This window comes from Acinonyx jubatus, chromosome B2 (assembly GCF_027475565.1).
Source record: "Acinonyx jubatus isolate Ajub_Pintada_27869175 chromosome B2, VMU_Ajub_asm_v1.0, whole genome shotgun sequence".
Lineage (NCBI taxonomy): Eukaryota > Metazoa > Chordata > Mammalia > Carnivora > Felidae > Acinonyx > Acinonyx jubatus.
This window is the reverse complement of record NC_069385.1, coordinates 34,786,786-34,808,638: the sequence shown is the minus strand read 5'-3', so window position 1 is coordinate 34,808,638 and position 21,853 is coordinate 34,786,786. Positions and strand designations below refer to the sequence as shown.

The window sequence follows — 21,853 nt, the reverse complement described above, 5'->3', positions numbered from 1 at the left end:
CAATGCCTGACAGAATGGCTAAAATTAAAAACAGAAGAAGTAACAAATTTAGGCAATGATGTGGAGAAAAAGGAACTCTGTGTACCGTTGGTAGAAATGTAAATTGGAGGAGCCACTGTAGAAAATAGTATGGAGGTTCTTCAAAAAGTTAAAAATTACCATATGATCCAATTCTACTATTGGGCATTCATGCAAAGAAAACAAAAACACTAATTCAGAAAGCTATATGGACCCCCCATGTTTTTTGTGGCATTATTTACAATAGTTAAGATATGGAAGCAACCCAAGTGTGCATCCAAAGATGAATGGATGAAGAAGGTGTGGTGTGTGTGTATACAATGGATACATATATACACACACACACACATATATGCAGAATACACACACACACACACACACATATACAATTGAATATTACTCAGAAATAAAAGAATGAAATTTTGCCGTTTGCAACAGCATGGATAGATCTAGAGGATCTAATACTAAGTAAAATAAGTCAGAGAAAGACGAATATCATATGATTTTACTCATGTGTGGAATTTAAAAAACTATCAAAGAAAAGAGAGAACCCCCCCCCAAAAAAAACCCCAGACTCTCAAATACAGAGAAATGGTTGTCAGAGGGGAGGTGGGTGGGGGATGATGAAGTAGGTGAAGGGAGTTAAGAGTACACTTATCACAATGAGCACTAGGTAATGTATAGAATCGTTGAATCATACTGCACACCTGAAAGTAATAAAACACTGTAATTATGCTTGAATAAGAATATACAAACAAACAAACAAACAAAACCCTTGTCTTACTGCCTCAGTGGCAGGTGCTATAGGACATTTTCCTTTCATGAAACAGTCTCTGGCCTTGCCTTTCTGGGACATGGTGCCAGCTATTTCGTCACAGTGGTGGGAAAGTATTCCTGGAAGCTATTCCTACACTAGATCTCTACAGTAACTTAGCTACACAGAGAAGTTATTGCAAACTACACAAATACACCCCAGCAAACATAAACCAAAATTATCTGCAAGCCAACTTTCCCAAGGATATACGTAGCCATTCCAGTGCTATCCAACGTGAGGAATATATGACGAAGGCCAAGTAAAATGGAAAAATTGAGTAGTCTGAACCAACTGTGGTTTAAAATCCCATTTTTTGCAAATTCTATAGAAATATATAACAATAAAAATACATTGCTAAGGAGAGACATATTGCTCCCGTGCAAGGAAAGGACCTAGAGCATCACTATTTCATTATAAACCTGAATAAACCTGGTAAATTTGAGTCTACATATTTCCTGTTTCTTTATCTCCTACCCACTGTATTCTGATTTCTTCTCTTCTATTTTGCATTTCATCAGTTTTCTTTTCATTCAAGTTAGGGTATCATTTATCCTCTCTCTTCACTTTTTTGTTTCAATATTTTTTTTCATTTCTAAAATGTCCATTTTGTTCTTACACCTTCACCTAATTTTTAAAAATATCCTCTTCTTGTCTTATCCATTCTGTATCTCTAGGCATTTAAAGATATTTTTATTTTAATCTATTTTACGTTGTTCTCTTATCTATAATTCCTCAGCTGGGAATGCTCCCAATTTTTATGCCACCTAACAATCTCAGGATGGTAGAGGGCCTTGTGTGTTTTGTAGAGTTTGACTGTGTGCCTATCACAAGAGTCTTCTGTGCCCTGGCTTATGGAGGTATTACCATGAGGCAGTTGTGTTTCCCTTTGTGAATAGAACCCAGGACTAGCACTCAATCACATATGGGGCCTGAAACCTCAACACCATCTGTGTGCTGGTATTAAAACCCCATCCCCTTGTTGCAAATGGATGTGGCACAATTTGATAATTTCAGCAAATAGCAGATTTGGGGGATAAATGTTATCTTCCTCTGGATTGAGGTGGGTAGCAGCTGATACCCCACATAAACACAAATACACATAGACCACATGTATATAACCTCAATCACGATGGTATAGCACAAAGAAAGCAATTCTTGAACCAAAGTCTGCTCATGAGCCCCCCTCCCCCCCACACACACACACAAAAAGAAGGCAAACATTTATTAGCAAGCAAGTACAAAAATAGTTCCATGCTTGTGGTCTTTACCTTACAGCACCTTGCATGAAAAGCTTACTTCAATACAGAAACAATACTTTCATGGGAGAACTACCTAGACTTATAGTCAGGTGAGATGACTGAATCCCCATGAACTGGAAGCACTTAGGACTGATGGGCTGCAGACCTCAAGCATTATAATTGTAGAAATCTAAGCTTTCTGGATTTTTATACTTCATACCTGCACGATGTTCCTAACCAAACACGTCTGTCTTGAACATGACTCATTTTGCCAATTAAAAAAATTGTTTCTAGGGGCACCTGGGCATCTCAGTCAGTTGAGTGTCTGACTTTTGACCTTGGCTCAGGTCAAGATCTCGAGGTTCATGGGTTCGGACCCCATGGTGGGCTCAGTGCTAACGGTCTGGAGCCTGCTTGGGTCCTCTCTCTTCCTCTCTCTGCCCCTCCCCTCTTCTTGCTTTCTCTTAAAATAAATAAACTTAAAAAGAAAGAAAGAAATTGTTTCTAACATCTGTTAAACTAATAACCCTTCTGGTGAACATTTTGATAATATTTGAAATGCTAAGCACCCACCTATAACCGTGTGGATTCTTGGTGAAGTTACTTCATATACTGACGAACCATATCTGTCTGTCTGTTGGCTTTAGTCTTATATTGCAGAAAATTACCTGGAAAGATGGCCATTAGTAGTTCCCAGTATCACATTCCAGCAGCATTCTGACCAATTTCTGCCTGAGAATTCCAAAGTACAATGCTTCTCTTACATGTGGTGTGTAGAACCAAATGGCCTGATGCAAGGCAAACATAATCAAGGAAAACACAACTCTTAAACCACTGAGATAGACATTCTAATTCTGTTTACATGACTGCAAATATTTTAAGCAGCTATTTGGCTGGCTGGTGTTGACGTTTTAATCACCTATTGTGTTTCTACACATGCACATGTGTTCAAGGTAGGCTTCCTCCATGCTGTGCTTGTATGATTAATTTTTTATAACTAAATTTCAGGTTTATATGTATTCTTTTTACATTTAATCTTACAACTTTCCCTACATAATATCCAAGGGTTTTTTTTTTTTAGAATATTCATTCTGCCATCTGGGTGAACAGATGGATGGATGGATAAAACATCTAACATTACTCCACTCAGTAGACCATATTTTACAGTCAGCAATGCTGTCCTAAAATTATTTCAAGCTCTGGATCCCGCTTCTATTATTTCCCTATCATTGCCCCACTTTCTCTCTTTTTTGGATATTAAAAGTAGTCACCACTAGTAGCCAAGGAAATTGCAACTGAAGAGAAAAGCTTAGCAGGAAGAAATAGCAATTTATGAAGTGGTACCCTGGTGGCCTAGATTATTACAGGCTCCCAGTGAGCCTACCTCCCTTTGGGGGAGCAGCTTATATGCAGTAGGAGAAGCTGATTCAATGCATTTCTGATTCTGCATCCTCTTCTGGTACTGGGTGTGCTATAACCAACTCTACTAAGGGATCAAGTTTCATGGAACATGTAATGATATCACAGCAGGACTTCAGCAAACAACAAAAATTAGAGGTAGCTAGGGAAAGCAAACAATTACGGAAAAGTTAAGGATCAGAGAGAGGCAGCTCCTAAGGCAGAAAATTCTTCCTGTTTCAGGCTTGAGTCCAGGGAAACATAAATACAATGGTGTATTGTACAACTGTCCAATAGTAATGGACTTTGGTCACTACCAGCCTGGGAATATGTGTACCAGGCAATCTTAAAAGCAATTCAGCTGATTATTAGTCCCTAGAGCCATCCTGTCATTCTATGCTAAATAATAATAGTAATAATAATAATAATTTCAAGTCTTGCCTACAGTGAGATTTTAAAAAACCAGCACACTCTAATTCCTAGCCAAATAAAATGTGATAAGGAATACAGTATCAGATTACTGATCATTCAAAAGCTCTTGAGGGATTAGTGTTATCCCGTTGGATATCTGAGACTAGAGTTTCTGTTAAATGAATTATCTCCCTAGAGATGAGTTTAACAGGTGCTAAAGACTTCATTTTTTTGTATTCAATGACTTTTTCTCTAAACTTTAAGGACTCCTGTGTATTTAAACTCTAGAATTAGTTGTATTTCTCTTTATATAATTGCCCTACATTAAAAACATAGCTATAAAACCTACTAGAGTTCTCTTTTGTTGTCTTCACTTCTATGGATGTTCCTTCCAAGTGTACAAAACCTCCCCCATTCCAAACTTTCCTTTCTTTTTTATTTCCATTTCATATTCATTTATTCATATAAGGAAAATCTGTTTGTTGGTTTTCTCATGATGTTTATTCCATACTTTCTCTTAATAAAGTGAACATTCAGAATGAAAAATCATTACAGGTTTTAAAAAGGCTCATAAAACCACAAACCTCAGAAAATAACATTATTATTAACTGGCAACAAGGTCACTTTTTTTTTTTTTTTTTAGTTTTCTTCATTTGATTGCCTTTTTTCCATCAAATCTGTATATACCAAAAGTTGCCATGCTTTTAGATGCTAAAGACCACCACCACTTGTCCATTGTTGTGTGTTGATTATTTTGAACAATACCTTTACGGGTCCTAGTTCATGCTTGAAAGATACTAGTCAAATTATCTTCTAAGGAAAAAGGAAATTACTTCTTCTGCCTTCATTCTGGATTATCTTCTTCATCCTGTTCAGGAGCAGTGAAAGCAAAGAGGCTGAACAAGTCCATCATTAGTGTGCAGACCAGAGGATCCCAATTCATAAGGAACTAGCAGCTCCATTTCTGACAGTGTCCTTGTTATCCTTCTGGGGTACTGCATTACCTAATGCCTGGGCGATGGGGCCTCCTTCTAGAGCAAACATCTGCACGTAGAGGTTTCTCATCAGAGTAGTAACTACTACAGCTGCACAGTTTCGTGGGCATGCGAATATGTTGGAGCAGGGTGCAGAGAGGAGGGGGCCAGAAAATGACAAATCAGCAAATCTATCACATCTGTCAAAGAGCTGCCCTCTCCCCAAGTCGATGAAGAAGGTCTGGGTTTGATTTCAATCAACTAGAGTGCTATGAAAAATACTGTATTTCAGGGGTTTTGTGTGTGTGTTAAGACTAAGTACCTTTTTCTTTTGGGTTGTTTGTTAAGAAATATACAGAGAAAACAAATAAATACAAAAACTGTGCTGACCTAAATAACTACTTGCCTTGTCTTCTACAGATGTAATTTGAAGGAGCTGATAAAGAAACTCGGATGCCTTAGAGGCCTCTGTGTAATTACAAAGGAAACACTCCAGAAAGCTAAAATGGCAAATATATTTAAGGTAATTCCCTGTGAATAGACTTTGGCCGCCACCATCCATTTTATTATTGCTTTTCTAAATTGCTTTCTTGCTGTTCTCCAGCAGAGCCTCAGATCAATCTCTAGGTATTGTTGTGAGGGCTTGTCCAAAGTAATGACACCTGGCACCGAGCTGTAATTGTTTTATGTGCAGGGCATGTTATGCTGTGCACAAAGTCTTTTTCTTCATTAAGAGAGTTTGAATCTCATAGTAGGCTCTAAGCACAAAAGAGGGCACCTTGAAGCAAATGTCTTAGTTTAAATAGAATTTTCTCCAGAAAGCAAGGAGCACAGGGTCACCCTCATTCGGAGAGTGAGAGGTGATGGAGGGACATCTAGAGCACGTTGTGAGTTATCCATTTATTACCTCTCAGCTCCAAATCCACCTTTCCTTCAATGCTCTGCAATCACGGAGCTGAATTCTGTAAATCTCTCTCCATTGTCAGCTGGCCCAGCGTTTGACTGTCAGGGGATGGATGCTGGACAAGGGGGAGGTTTCTCTGCCTGATCTGCAGTACTCAGCTTGTTGGGTTCTTGCTGTAACCTTCTCAGCAATGCCTGTTGGCCAGCAGCCAGTGACCTCTTCTGGGCACACTCCCTTCAGGAGATATCACAGTGGACTGTCCATGATAGTGGTCTTACTGGGGTTGGATTCTCAGCAGCTGCCTCCCTCCGGGCAATTTCCTCAAGGAGAGCCACTGTTCAGCACCTCTCCATGAACAGTTTCCTTCCACAGCCCCCAGCTGACTTCACAGTAGGGTGCTGGTAGATAATGCTTCTCCCCTTAAACAGCTTCCCCAGACCACTGCAACATGCAGAGTTCTGAGGCACTGCACCTCTGAGGCAGTCCTCCATGAGGACTGTTTCTCCCAGCACTCCAGAGGGAATATTGCCAGTGAACTTGACATTCCCAGGGATCCACAACTGTGCCCTCTCCAAGGAAGTTACGTGTCTCCATCCTGGGAAAGATGGCAGCCTCCTGGGGTGCCCCACATCAATGCCAGGGCTGATGGCTACTCCTATATCTGCTATTCTCGTATTTGCTAGCATTCTCTTGGCTCAGATTTGCCAATCCTCCAATTACTGAAATCCCCTGTTAATTTTTTATGTTGAACTTTCTCTGCTCTATTTTTTGTGTTTTCTGTTTCCTGTTGGACACTGATTAATACAATCCCTGAGTAGGAGGGAAGAAAGGGGTTCTCAGTGCTTCACAGAAGGAAAAGCTGCTTCACCTCTGACATTTCTGCCCCATGTTTCCCTTTTTCCTAACAACACCCTTGCCCCCATTTGGCTACTCTCAGCAAATCGTGTTAACTGGCTTAACCCCTAAAGGTGCCTAGCTCCATCACTCCCAAATTTCCCCACATCTCTGTCCATCTTAGACACGTCTAAAGCTGGTGAGTAAGAAGAATCACTTTAATTTCGATATGAAATGTACTAAAGTAAAACCTGTACATTGACCTTTAAAAAAATTCACAACTCAATATTTTGTAGCAGATTCTTGAAAAGAACTCTGACTTGATCAATATTGCAAATTGCCAAGTCAATGAAAGTCCTGGCAAATCATGTTGAGAAACAGCAGAAATTTGTTCATAATGTGAAGGTCAGTCAGGAATTTCTGAATTGCATTGGACAGTATCACAACCACAGTAGCCTGACTTTGACACTATAAACCATCTCCACCCTTGCACACAGAAAGTCTGTGCTCATTACGTAATTTTCCACTGCATGACCAGAGTAGTGACAAATTGACTTCCTGTGATATCTATAAATAAAAGCAATGCACTCTAAGACTCTAGTCTAATAGACTACAGATAAGTAAGACATTAAAGTTAGAGGTTGGGAAATTAATACTACAATTAGATCTTTGATCTGATTTCCCTAGTGGTCTTTATCTTCTTGGCCCAAATAAAAATATGCTCTAATTATTCCCCTAGTTGTAGGTAACTTTTTATTTATTTTTTGTTCAGCTTCAGGCGTACATCACAGTGATTTGATATTTTATACATTACAAAGTGATTCCCACAATAAGTCTTGTTACCATCTGTCACCATACAGAGTTACTACAATATTATTGACTAGATCCCCAATGCTATATACTACATTCTCATGACTTATTTTATAACTGGAAGTTTGTACCTTTTAATCTCCATCTATTTTGCCTGCCTTCCAACCCCCTCCCCCCTACTTGGGCAACCAACAGTTTATCTGTATCTATGAGTCTGTTTCTGTTTTGTTTATCTTTTTACTTTTTGAGATTTCATATTTAAGTCAAATAATACAGTATTTGCCTTTCTCTGTCTCAGTTATTTCACTTAGTATAATACCCTCTAGGCCCATTTATGTTGTCACAAATGGCAAGATTTCACTCTTTTTTGTGGCCAAGTAGTATTCCATTGTATATAATATACCACATCTTTCTCCATTCATCCTCTGATGTATACTTAGGTTACTCCCTTATCGTGGCCACTGTAAATAATGCTGCAATAAACATGGGGGTGCATATATCTCTTCTTATTTGTGTCGGGTAACTTTGATCTTGGCTAAAAAAGAGTGATTCATCTGAAAAATTAAAATCTAAGCATTAAATATGAAGTAAACAATGGACTGCTGTCCAATACTAGAAAGGCACTACTGGACTCTGTTTCACAAGCATGCCACAAAAAGTGCAGAGCAGAGCTGTGTTTTTAAATTTGAAATTCATTCAAGAGGATGGCACAAAATCTGGTTCCTGAATGCAACACAAATATTGTACTGAGGCTTGGCCTTAACAGTGCTTAGAAATCAAATTTTATTTTTTGTCCACTATATTCTTGTTGACCTGCAGTTAAATTCACCGCAGGCACATCAGGCTCTTTATGTTTCTCTGTCTGTCCATGAACCCACAGGGAAGCATCTCACCTGATCCAATGCCAAAGGCACCACTTATATAAGACACACGTGAGTGCCCCTGGAACAGAAGAGGGACTAAAATAGTCTCACAGAGGGGATGATGGTAACTGAAAGCGAAGAATAACAATATGGAAATTACTCCAATTTTAGACTAGGGACCTGGGAGAGAAGAGCTGCTGTTGCCTGCTATGGGGGAAATAATAAGAAAAACCTGCTCTTTCTGAAAAAGGACAACAGGAGATGAGGTTCTGCCCTGGTTCCTCATGTGACTTCACTTCATCAACTTCAGATGGGTTATTCCCCCATTTGGGGCCCTCTGAATAATCCCATTCAGACTCATATTTCCATGGATGGGGATAGGTTCCTCCTTCTATTAACCGTCCGGTTCCCTATACCCAAGACTTCATTTCTACAAGTCCCTTTGAACAGGGTTGTTCAGTTAGCTAATCTAATCCTCTCACCCCGCCGGGGAGAGTTAGAGAAAGCAGCCATTCTGTTGTCCTCCCGGTAGAAACCATTTCCACCAGAATGGAGAAGAGAAAGCTGTGTGAACAGGTGCAGAACCTCACAAAGATTCCAGCCCCTCATCAAAGGGGCACTTCTTCCTGTGGTAGTTTCTTCTCCCTGCTTTCTCAAAAGTCCCCTGTTCTTCATAGCACAGCTTGCCAGTTCTCTGTTCCAACTGACCTAGTATTGGTGCCTCTTAAGTAATAACTTCTCATTTCCTTCTCTCCCCAGCCCCTGACAACTACCATTCTACTTTGTCTCTATACATGTGACTATTCTAGGGCTCTCTATTTTAGAGCCACCTCATACAGGTGGAATCAGTTAGTGCTCATATTCTCGTGGCTCAGTGTCTTCAGGCTCATCCAGGTTGTAGTATGTGTCAGAGTCTCCATTTTTAAGGCTGAATAATATTCCATTTCATGTATGTACCACATTTGGTTCATCCATTCATCTATCCATGGACACTTGGGTTGCTTCCACCTTTCGACTATTGTGAATAATGCCACTGTGAACATGGGTGTACAAATATCCCTTCAAGACTCTGTTTCGATTCTTTGGGGTATATACATAGAAGTGGAATTGGGGGTTTATAGTGTTTGTCGTATTCTTTGGCAAAACTATGATTATACTGAAATCTCAGTCTTCCTTCACTTCCTAATTTAACCCTGTACTCATGCAGCTATTCATGGCTGCAGAAAAATAACCCTACCAACTTCTCTCAGTTCATGACAAAGAACTACCACCACCACCTACCTACTTGCCAGCATCTGCACTCACATCCATTGAATTCCCTCCTACTACTACCAAGGAACACTTGCTTCTCTATCCATGTACATATATCCATGGACCTCTCCAAAGCCACTCCCTCATTTTGTGAACTACATCCCATTCCTTCCCATCTAGCCATTTTGTGAACTACAATCCATTCTTTCTGTTAGAAGATGAGCTGAGGCATATTAAAATTTTTAGGAGTTTATTTGAACAAACATCAACTCCACTTGAACAGTGGCACACTGGAAATGGACGAGCACTCCCAAGCAGAGCCACAGGCAAGGATTTTATTATAGAGAACACAGGCGAAGCAAGGAAATTATTTGGCTGACTATAGCACAAGTGTCTGCGTTATTTGGGAAAGCGAAGTTAGCTGTTTGTGAGTGGTTGTTCTTAACCCTGAGGCATTTACAGGAACTGGCTCCGGCTTAGGTTTTGGCTTGCTTACATAGTAGAGTTGTCTGGGTCTTAGGCCCTCCTCATTTGATGACTGTAACACTTTTCAATTCATTGCTAGAGAATATGTCTCCAATAATCCCTCCACACACACCTGCAACATCAACTTCCCCTTTACTTGGCCATTTCTTTTCTGTTACTTCTCCCATTTAAGAGAGAGAGAGAGAGAGAGAGAGAGAGAGAGAGAGAGACTTTCCCTTGGCCCCACTCCTCTTGTCAGCTATCACCCATATCTCTTACCTTCTTTATAAGCAAAGCTCCCTGAAAGTGTTTTCACATATCTCCTCTAATTCTCCTCCTTCTTATCTTTCTTAAACCCTCTTCAATCCAGCTTTTCTCCCTGCCATTCTATGGAATCCCCTGTTGTCAAGATCATCAATGATCTTCATGTTGCTAAATTCAGAGTCAATTGTCAGTCCTCCCCTTGTTAACAACATTTGATAGGTTACATCTGATAGGGTAACACAGTTGTTACACTTTTCCATATGGTTTTAGGGTGTCATTCTCTGGATTTCCTTCCTATCTTTTGGTTTCATTTCCCTTGACTTCTTAAAAGCTGGAATGCTCTGGGTCTATTTCTGGCTGGAATCGCTTTTCAATCCATACTCATATGGCTATAAAGATGCTGATGACTCAAATTTACACCTTCAATCCAGACCTCTCCCCTGAATTTCAGATTCACGTGTCTTAATGGCCTCACTAATCTCCACTTGGAAGATAACAGACATCTCAAATATAGCTTATTCCAAACTGAAACATATGATCTCTACCACTCTATTCCCCACCTTCTCTCCTTGAAGGCTTCCCTGTGTTAAATGATGGCAAACATATCCTCCTAGATTCCCAAGCCAAAATCTTTGGAACCACGCTTAAATCTTTTATATCTCTCACACTTGGTATTGAACCCACCAGAAAAATCCTATTTGTTCTACCTTCAAAATATACCCACAGTTGCATTTTGCTTGTGAATTTCTGCCATTCTGTATGTGGCAGCTGTAACACTTGCCTGGCACTTCCTTCTGGCAGAGTCTCTCCTTGGGCTTCAGTATTTTCAAAACAATAGAAAAAGAAAGAAAGCTAATAAATAAAAAGGCATGGTGTGGGTGTGAAATTCTAATTGCTTCTTAGAATGTCTTTGTTTTCAAGGAAGTTAGGCTTAGAAACGCAAACATTTAACAGAAAGAAAAACTAGGAGCAAAGTAAGACTACAGCTCTCATACAATGGTTTAATACTATGTTCTGTACAAGGCCTATCACGTTCAGTGCTTAATGAATGTTCTCTGACACAAATAATACTATCTTACATTTATATAGTGCCTTACCATGTGTATACAGTTGTTATATGCATCTCATAATCCTAGTTACTCCTTACAACAATCCTATCATTCAGTCAACCCTGAAGTCCTTGTGGGCAGAGACTACTCTGTACCCTCAAAGGCTAGCACAGGGCCTGGGTATACAGTGTGGTTGCCCAGGAAATGTCTGTTGAGTGGGTGGACTCATTGATACAGTGTTATTAGCCCCATCTTACAGATGAACAAAATAAGATCCAATGACTTGCTCAATATCATCAAGCTAATGAGCAGGAATAAGCTGTCTTCTAATTCCTAAATTAGTGTTCTCCCAAAATATTAGATTTCAAGCTTCTTAAAACGTTGGTTTCCTGTTCCTTACGAGAGAATAAACTTTTAATACAAATGTGAATTGCCTACTATTATCTTCTTCCACTACCTTCCAACTTAACCTAAGTAAATATCAGTTTTCTATCATTTTCAGTCATAGATAAACCTAGGAAAAACAATAAAACCAATGTGGGCTCCTTGGTGACTGTAAATGGGCTCCATAAAGTGCCCATTTAATGCTTTCAGGAATATCCTACTTTATTTAGATTTGGCATATTTATTATGCTAAACCAATGGTATTCTCTGAAAACATATAGACATTGTGTGGGGGGCGGGGGAGGAGTAGGAGTTGGAACAGGTTATCAGGTAACACTCAATCTTAACTCTCTCTGAGCTCCTCCCTCCTCCACCTCACTTCTACCAAATTGTTCTCTTTAATGGTCATTCCTGAATCACATTGTCACCAAACTCTGACATCTTATTTCTTTCATATGGAAGCATTTAACTAAATATACCTAGATGCTGTCATTTGGGGTGTGTATTTCATCTCCACTGACATGTGTACCTTATTAGTAAGCATCATTTTCATATTCCCACCTCCTTCTGGAGTTATTCTTTGATGCTTTCCACATATTGGATTCCCAGTCACCAGGCCTCTCTGTATCTGTCCTGTCCTTTTGTTCCCCAAAGCCTCCCCTTTCTTTCAGTACTCTAAGGCAGTCCCTCTCTTTGTTCTCATCAAGCCAAACTTTCATCAGTGCAGCAAATAATCAGGTTAGAAGCCTACCTCCAGGCCGACTTGTTTATAACAATAAAGGTATCACCCACTTGTAAGTCTATCACCACTCCTTCTCACAGTACTCAAAATCTATCTAAGAATTCCTAAGATACTGCTTTTGAATCCATAGTTACATAGTACAAACTTTAGAAAACATAGGAGAGAAGAGTGATAGGAACTTTCAGCCAAAATGGAATAATGGAGATGATTTGCAAGCCCCATTTTAGTGAGGCAGGGCACACAGCTAGTCTTCAATAGCCATTACATGATGCTTCCCGATTATGACCAATCTCAGGGCAGCTTTGGAACAATCAAGCAACGTTTATGTCCTATAGGTCGAGTAATCTTTGCAAAGAGAGAAGCACGCAAGAATTAAGAAGAGTAATTTCTTATAAGAAACTTGTAATACGCTAATCTTCTTTAGACTTTATACAACCTTATACAGCTTTTTAATAGCTAGTAGACCATTTCTAACAAACCCAAACGATGCCTTTACCTTCCTTCTTACCCTCAGCTGACATTCCAAAACAAAACAAAAAAACACCTTACAAAATAAAGAGTCTCTTGCATCTTAATGAAGTAGGAAAAGAACTAGTGGTTCTAAGTTTGAGTCAAGTCCAAAATTTGCTAGTGACCTTGGATAAATCGTTTTGCCTCTTTGGGCCTAAGGTTCTTTATCTATAAATGAGAACAACATTATCTGCTTCCTAAGATTATTGTGAGGAATAAATGAGATCATATATGAAAGGATTTCAAGAAATATAAAGTAGCAAACACCTGATAAGTGCTAACATCCAATTCCAGCAAAAGAGCAGAGCAGACCAACCTGTCAGATGAGAGGGGAGACTACACCACATGCATTTGGGAATCCCATTTCCCAAACCACAAAGTCATTCCTGTTTCTAGACATCATACTGATTTTTCACTTTTTTTTTTAAACTACGTTCTACAGCCGACATGGGGCTTGAACTCAATACCTCGAGATCAAGAGTCCCATCCTCTATTGACTGAGCCAGCCAGGCGTCCCTGATTTTTCATTTCTTAAGGAAGAGATATCTTTCATGATAACGTATGGAGATTTATGGGGCTCTGGAAAATGATATTACTGTTGTAAGCATAAGAAAAATAAATGCAAGTATTGATACTTAAGTGGACTCGCTGCATTTGGTTAGACTTAACTAGAAAAAGAACCAGAAGATTTGATGTAAAAATATGGGTTTTTTTACAGAAAATTAATACCTCCCTGTATGTAAAAATAGACAGCTAGTTTTCTAAGGTCACCTATATTATTTTTTCTTACACAAGTTGCAATCATTTCTAATTTAGACTCCCCAATCACCTCTCATTTCTTATTTATTTTTTTTATTTTTTTAGAGAGAGAAGAGAGCACGAGCAAGGGAGAGGGGCTGAGGAGGAGAGAGAGAATCTTAAGCAGGCTCCACACTCAATGCAGAGCCCAACGTGGGGCTTGATCCCATGACCCTGAGATCACGACCTGAGCGAAAATCGAGTCGGACGCTCAACTGACTGAGCCGCCAAGGTGCCCCAGCCCTCATTTCTTGTACTCTAATCTGCATGGGCTAGCCTCTGCACATCCCCTAGCCTGCCTCCATCACCTTTGCCTCTCATTCGCTTCATCGTTGAAATGCCATCTACATGCTGTCAATTCCCAAATAAATATCCCCTGTCCACACCTCTCTTGAAGGACAGAATTTAACATCCAAGTGCCACTCCTGACCTCCACTTGGATGTCTAACTGGACTCAAACTTAGCCTGCCTCAAACTGAACTCCTGATCTCTGCCTTCAGGCCCACCCATTCAGTTTCCCCATTCTTGCTAATGGGGAAGGGATATGCCTGGCATGTTTGTGGAATAATAAAAAGCCAGTGTGGCTGAGGCAAAGTGAGCCAGAGTGGATTAGTATTCCATTCCCCCTTTGATTAGACAAGAAATATTGGAATTACATTTCCATATCCATCCTGCCAGGAAATCTTATTGGCCCCACCTTTGAAAGTACATCTAGAACCTTACCATTTCTCGGTGATCCCACAGGTAACACAGCCAACAGTATCTCTTGCCCAGGTTATTAACATAACCCTCCCCCTCGTGTCTCTGCTTTCATCCTTGTTATCTCCATCCCCCACCCCCAACTCTGATTTACTTTCAAAACAGCCACAGAGTGTTTCTTTCAAAAACCTGTTTTAGTGCATCTTATGGCTCCGTCCAAAATGCTTCAGTACTAACCCACTTTATCCAAAGAAATACCTTCTATGAACCGGCGGCACTATTATTATCTCTCTGACCTCATTAACCTACTACTCCACTCTGGCTCACTTTGCCTCAGCCACGCTGGCTTTTTATCATTCCACAAGCATGCCAGGCATATCCCTTTTCCTGGTGTTTGTCCTGGCCTTTGTCTATCTGCCTGGAGAATGCCCTTCCATATGTCCCTATATCTAACTTCTTCACATAACTCATTTCTTTAATGAGTCCCACACTGACCACCTCATTTACAATTACAATTCTCCTCCTGTTCCTTTTTCTTTCTCTAAATACATAGCACTTATGATTCCAACATGGTATGGATTGTTTGTTTTCTGTCTCCCTCTATTATTATATAAAGACCACGAGGGCAACATCCAAAGCAGAGTGTCTGGTACTTAGTAGATATTTGTTGGATGAATGCTTTCAGTTTCTCAGTTAGGAAGACCCTGGAAAGTTGTGTGTGTGTGTGTGGTGTGTTAGTTTCCTACTGCTACTCCAACAAATTACCATAAATTTAGTACCACAAGACAACACGAATTTATTCTCTTACTGCACTGGAGATCAAATGTCTAAGACCAAGGTGCCAGCACTGCTGTGTTCCTTCTGGAGGGTTCAGGGAGAAGCAGTTTCCTTGCCTTTTCTGGCTTCTAGAGGTTGCCTGTATTCTTTGGCTCTTAGCCCCTTCGTCCTCGCTCCAACCTCTTGCTTCTGTTGTCACATCTACCACTTGCTTCCATTTCCTGCCTCTTACAAAAGACCCTGTGATACATCAGGCCAATCCAGATAATCCAGGATAATCTCCCCATCTCAATTTAAGCACATCTGCAAAGGGTTTTCGCTGTATGAAGTGACATTCACAAGTCCTGAGGATTACAATGTGAACATCTTTGGGAGGCCATACCTCAGCCTACCACACGTGGAAAATGGTTTTCTGGGTTCGTTTGTGAAGCACAGCATAACTGGGCAAAAGCTGAAGAGCTGTGATAAAACTAGTATATTTGCCAGTGCATCAGTGTATCGGGCACAATAAGGGATAGGCAGGCGCATGCTCTCTCTCTCTTTCTTTTTTTCCAGATAACTTGAAAGAGAAACAATACAATTTCTACTTGAATAGGCATATAGTGGAGTTCAGAAAGAAACCCAACAGAAGTGGGTTAGCCAAGTTTTGAGTAAAGACGTAAGATAGGAGGCTGAGAATTTGATCAGAGGTGAGAGATGACAACTCTCCTAAGCCACGTTAAGGATTCCGGGACCTGGTTCCAAGGGAAATTGGAAACCACTGAGGGGACTTACACAGGGCAGTGGCCTGATGAGATTTACATTTTAAAGCCTATCACTCTTGCAATAACGTGGAAAAAGAAAGCGAGAGCAAGAGGACATGTGAAAAGACCACTTGGGAGAATGTGCAGTCATCTAGGGGCCAGTGGCTGGCTGTTACACTGATCTGAGATTCCTTCTCTGAAAACAAAGATCATATTCTGATCAACCTCATGTGCCTGTTGCGATGATCCAACGAAAACACATCTAAAGCAGTAAGTTGGGCATATAGGCTGTGCTGGCTACCAGCGCTGCGACACTGAATCCGACTCTAGCTATCCATTCCTACCACAAAATTACAGATACTGCTTGAAAGGAAATAAGGTATCGATTACACGTGACACAAGCTATTTAAAAACCCTTGTGACATAAGCACAGTGGGACAGTAGCTAGCCTCTGCACAATCTTATTAGGTCCAGAAGACATGTCTGTACATACCTTTTGCTAAAGGAGATAGGAGATGATTCCCAGTTCAGAGAGAATGTTGGGTCCCGGATTTCAGTAACAGCGAAACAAGGGGAAACAAAATCGCCCCTGGGACTTCCGGCTGCCAAAGACCAAATATTATGAAAATGAACAACGTGGAGGTCCTCAGAAGTGTTTTTCTTAGTGTCATCAAGCAATGAGTCCTTCCAGCATTGTGTGCAGAAGCATCGAGTGGGCATGACATGTAGGCTTAGGTCATATCTCTGTCACTTCAGAGGTTTACCAATGGGAAAGTCATGCGAACTCTGAGCCTCAGCTACCCTTTCTGAAAATTGAGATAATTACAGAAATACCTCACCACGGTTCTTTGTCAGAATTTAAGGAGAAAATGCTTACAAAGTGCTACACAGTGGATGATACAGAGTAAGTACCCACATGGTTACTGTTATTATTAAGGTTCTTAATTGTTGTCGCTTTTTCTTTCTTATATGTTTATCAATTCAATAGCTTTAGAGGAATTGCAAAGAGCATCCTGAAAGGTTAGGGAGGCAGCAAAGAGGCCAGCAAGGAAGCAGCACAGGGAATGTTAGGGTCAATACCAAGTTGTCTTTACCAGAGACCGAACATAGTTGCCTGTGACTCAAGCAAGAATGGAGGCATTGTGTTCCAGTCAAAGTGCGTCGGCAAAGAACAGACAAAGAGCAAGCAAGGGAAGAAGGAAGCAGGAGCCAAGGGGAGAAGACAGTATGGAAGGGCCCAGAGAAACTCATCTCCTAGAGCGTGTGGCTCACTGTCCCCAGGAATCTGACAGCACACGAGAAGGATAAATGGGAACACTGGCAGTACTCTCACGGCTGCAGCTGCCCTCTCTGTGAAAACACAGGCACAGGAACCCTCCGTAAAGGAAACATGGTAAGAAGCTGTTTGCAGCCTTCTCTGGAGGGCATTGTTGCGGTACGAAAAAGAACCACTTAAAAATAACAAGACTGCTATTGTCAATAAATGAAATTCTGAACACAATCTCATTAGATACTATTAAGACTAAGAGAGCTCATGTTTCTGAGTTTCCCAACAGATTGGGACTGCCACAGCTTATAAACTGCATGGGATTAGAACAAAAAATAAAAGGTTCTAATTCACCAAAAGCCAAGGGGTAAATGTAAGTCAAGGATAAGAAAAAGAAAGATGTCTACGTGGCCAAGCCTCCTCAGAAAGGAAAATTGAAGAGTCACTTAGCTGACACTTTTCCCTTTTGATGCCCCATAAACTCAGGCTGACTCAAGTGCATTTAATACTATGGAAAAGAAGTACTTTGGTTTCATCTCAGCAAAGCACATTACGGCAGGCACTTGGAATGGCTGTCGTAAGCTGAATTTAACAATTTTCAGAACTAAGAATGATTGGATGTCTTTGGTAGACTAGATATGATTGATTACGTGTCACCCTCATATGAAAAAGATTTGGGCTCCTCATTGCCTGCCCGGATTTTGAAAAGCCTTCCCTTTCTCTGCTCAGTCCCCATGAAGGGATAAGGAAACCCTAAGTGTCCCAAATTCAATCCCAACTAGGTACAGAGACTAACCAGAGGATGCTTGGTCAAAATTCTAAATTCCCAGGAATAACTGTCCTGGTCCAATTACACATGGCAAGTCTTACACCACAAACATGCCTCAGGGAAGGGAAAGTGCAGATTCAGTAGGGGTCCAAAAGTGTGCCCCACTTACCTTTCCCCTCTCTTTCTCTCCTCTTCCCTGCACACAACTGCATCACGTTTTGCCATTCCTTCCACCTCCTTTCTCTGGGGTTTCTCGTGATTTCCTCAGGGTGGAATGCCCTGTTTCTAAGATCTACCTGTTGGGAAACAAATCAGACACAGCCTTCAAGACTGCACTTGGGGAACTGGTCAGGATACATGCTCAGATTCATAGATTTTAAGTGATATTGTGCTATGGTAAGCTTAAAAGACACAGATCTTAGTAAACGCGATAAGATGAACCTAGTTGGAGATGTTCAGAGCGGGGCTTCCCTGGTTGGTGCTGATTCCTTACCAGGAAACATATGAGGATATTGGCATATTTGTCACGGCACCGTGGTGTGAGGTATTTTGAGTCTCTTTAAATCCTGGCCAGGCCTTTTGAAATCATAGCATTATTACCTTAAAAAAGATCAGCAGTGCTCTATGCTCGAATCAGTCCCAGTTGACATATCAACTCATAAATGCAGAATGACAGCTAGCCACGAGCAATCACTCATCTGCAGAGCTCCAGGCCCTTGGAGGTACTGAGCGTGACACTCTTGGCCTCCCATACACCAACTCAAGAGGATGCCTCTTCTTTATCCTCTCAAGTCACCCACTACTTGAGCACTTTGGTTTTACTTCCTGGATTACGTTGTTGACATTATGGCCCATTGTGAATGGTATGTGCTTTGCCGTCAGTTGAATCCTGATGCGGCCACTTAGCTTTGTTGGAGAAGGTTCCTCACTGGCAAAACAGGAGATAAAAATATCATCTTCTTAGATGTAGTGTGAAAATTAAACGGCAATGTATACAAAACACATGACACATTGCCTGGTACAAAGTAAGTACCCAATAAATGCTAATAACAGCATTATTATTTGTTTCGGGAACAGTCTGTATCTTATTGATATTTGAGTACATTGCCTATACCTAAGGGCAAAAACAATAAATGAATTTAATAGCAAAATGGCCACTTGAGGACAATGCCTCCCATCACCTGACCCAGAGTCCTGCCAAATGCCTAATAGGGTGACAGGGACATCTTCCCTGATGACAGCTTTAAATAAGACAAAGATACCAGCTTCCTTAGGCTAATTAAGCCTCTGTTGTGACTAAACCTGCCAGTCTTCTTTGAATTCTTTTCAGAATCCTACCTATATTACACATGCATAAGCTCTAGGTGCTTATGAGACACAAACATTCACTGAGCACCTACCATTTGCCAATTAATGCATTAAACACTGCAGACACCAGACGAGAGAAAAACGCCTCTGCTCTAATGTGCTGACAATCTCATTCCGGGATGCCTTATCTACTTTAACACTTAGCTTAATGCTCACTTCCCGTTCACCAACCCACAGTTCACACAACTTAACGATTTGTAATGCTTTCACCCCTTGGTCTTCACACCCTGGAGCTGGAGAATCATGATCTTTTCCATGGAGGATGCTGTCACTACAAGCCCTAGTGTAGACCTGCTCTGGTTACATCAAAATGACATCATCACCACTGCCATCATCATAGCTAATATTCACTACACAATGTGTACAATTTACAAAGCACAAATAATGGTACTGCTGTACCCAGACTTCACATAGGAGTTCGTTTACCATAGTTCCGTGGAATATGGTCTCTGCTGGGTTTTTTTGTATTTTGCATTTTTTTCAAAGATTTTTGATGTTTATTCACTTTAGAGAAGGAGAAAGAGATAGAGCATGAGTGGGGGAGGGACAGAGAGAAAGAGAGGGAGACACAGAATCTGAAGCAGACTCCAGGCTCTGAGCTATCAGCACAGAGTCCGATGTGGAGCTCGAACCCATGAACCATGAGATCATGACCAGAGCTAAAGTTGGAAGATTAACCAACTGAGCCACCCAGGTACCTCATGTTTTTTGTTTTTGTTTTTTTGTTTTGTTTTTTACTTTTTTTGATAAGCCTAGCTCCTCAGTGTTTTTTGGCCACAACAGGTCACTGGGTCTTTGTCTCCATGGAACAATCTACACAGTGTCCGCCAAGTTTCTACTTTAGGTTCAAACCCAGAATAATACACTTTACATTTTAAATTTGAATTAACGTTTCTTCCAAATCTTTGTTTTTGTACTTACCATCCTTGGAGGTCATCTGCTACCTTTGCATCCACCCGGAGATTTGCAAGTTCTTACAGTGTGAGATCAGATGCCAAAGGATCCTCATTCCTAAACAATCATCTGTGTCCTGGGAGTGAAAGTTCATTTGGTGTTTGTTTATTTGTTTTGTTATATTTTTATTCACTAACCACGTACCTCTGGAATCTTAGTCATTGTACTTCTCTACCTAGAAAAGCTCATTTTCCTTAATCTTTATTATTGCCTCCATATGTTCCCTAACCCAATGACTGACAATTCCATAAAAATTGCACTTAGATATACCTTGTACTTAAACACATGTTGGTATAAAAGTTTGAGAAACCACTTTTACATCTCAAATATATATGCCAGTTTCCCAATACTCAAATGCCTCTTAACCCTTATTTACCATAATTTCCATTTGCTATAAACTGGACCAGTGCAAACCAGGTCCACAGTGAAATACCACGTCCATTCCGATGGGTCAGTGCCCGCGCCACACCAGTGATTAAACTTTGAGTTTCACTCCTATGAATGAGCTTACTTATATATATTTTGATATAGGATGCCCCGTTTTAAATACTGTCTAACTTTGTACAAAACAACTGAGAGTCAGGAAACCTCAAATTGAATGAAAAATGACTGAAGTCCCTTTTCTCTAGCAACTCCTACACTTAAGTCAACAAATTAAAGGAGATGATGAGAATCAGTATTATTCTAAACACAAGCCTTCTTTATTAAATAATGGTCTCCCAGTTCACAAGAACTCTGGAATACCTAAATAAAAAATATGGAAAAAAATCAAGTTTCATATTTAAAAAAATCAAATTATTTAAAAACTAAGAAAAACATTTTCCACTGATGATGATGATGATGCCATTGCTGAATGACATTTGTGTGACTAACTATGGGCCAGGTGCTCTTTTATAACATTTATATTAAATATTTGCTATACATTTATACTCATTCAATACACAAATATGAACAAATATGAACACAATATAGACTATAGAGATTCCTTTTCTGGTTTTATGAATTCACTAATAAACATATGAAATATAATTAGGGGCATAATTACCCACAAAATGCAAATTAAAGCAGTGAAATGTAATTTCTTCACCCATCAAATTAATGAATGTTAAGAGAAAATAGTAATAGTGAGAAGACATTATCACTTGACTGCCATTGATAGAAGTATTTCCTAAGAAGCTATTTGACAATATACACAATAAGAACTTTAGATATTGTCATACTCTTTGAGTAAGTAATCATTTTCTGGCATACTTCTCAGAAACTGACAAAATGAATTACTGTAACAGCTGAGTAACAAATCTGTATATGAGTCAAATTGTTTCAAATTGTTTGTTTTCAACAATTATGAAGAAGGACCTATTAGCTGATAGATCACAAATAATTTTGACAATAGATTACAGTGATTTTGGGCATGTAATGAACTTTGAGAGTTTCTAAAAATTGAATAACTGCTATAACTAAGCTTTAAAATTCTGATTTACATTTGTATGCTGTTTCTCAATGACTATATATTTATATATGTCATATATATATATACATAAGTAACATT

The 21,853-nt window shown here is 40.0% G+C and overlaps 1 long non-coding RNA gene across 2 annotated transcripts; it reads right to left on the bottom strand.

The window, feature by feature from the left end:
- Positions 1-367: 367 nt before the first annotated feature.
- Positions 368-21,838, bottom strand: LOC128315525 (uncharacterized). Of its 2 annotated transcripts, XR_008298343.1 has the most exons (3): positions 18,152-21,838; positions 16,440-16,548; positions 368-2,858 (listed from the first exon to the last, which is right to left on the bottom strand). It is a non-coding gene; the product is annotated as an uncharacterized LOC128315525 (long non-coding RNA). The 2 variants fall into 2 exon arrangements; XR_008298342.1 differs by lacking the exon at positions 368-2,858 and having other exon boundaries at positions 7,915-16,548.
- Between the last annotated feature and the right edge of the window lie 15 nt (positions 21,839-21,853).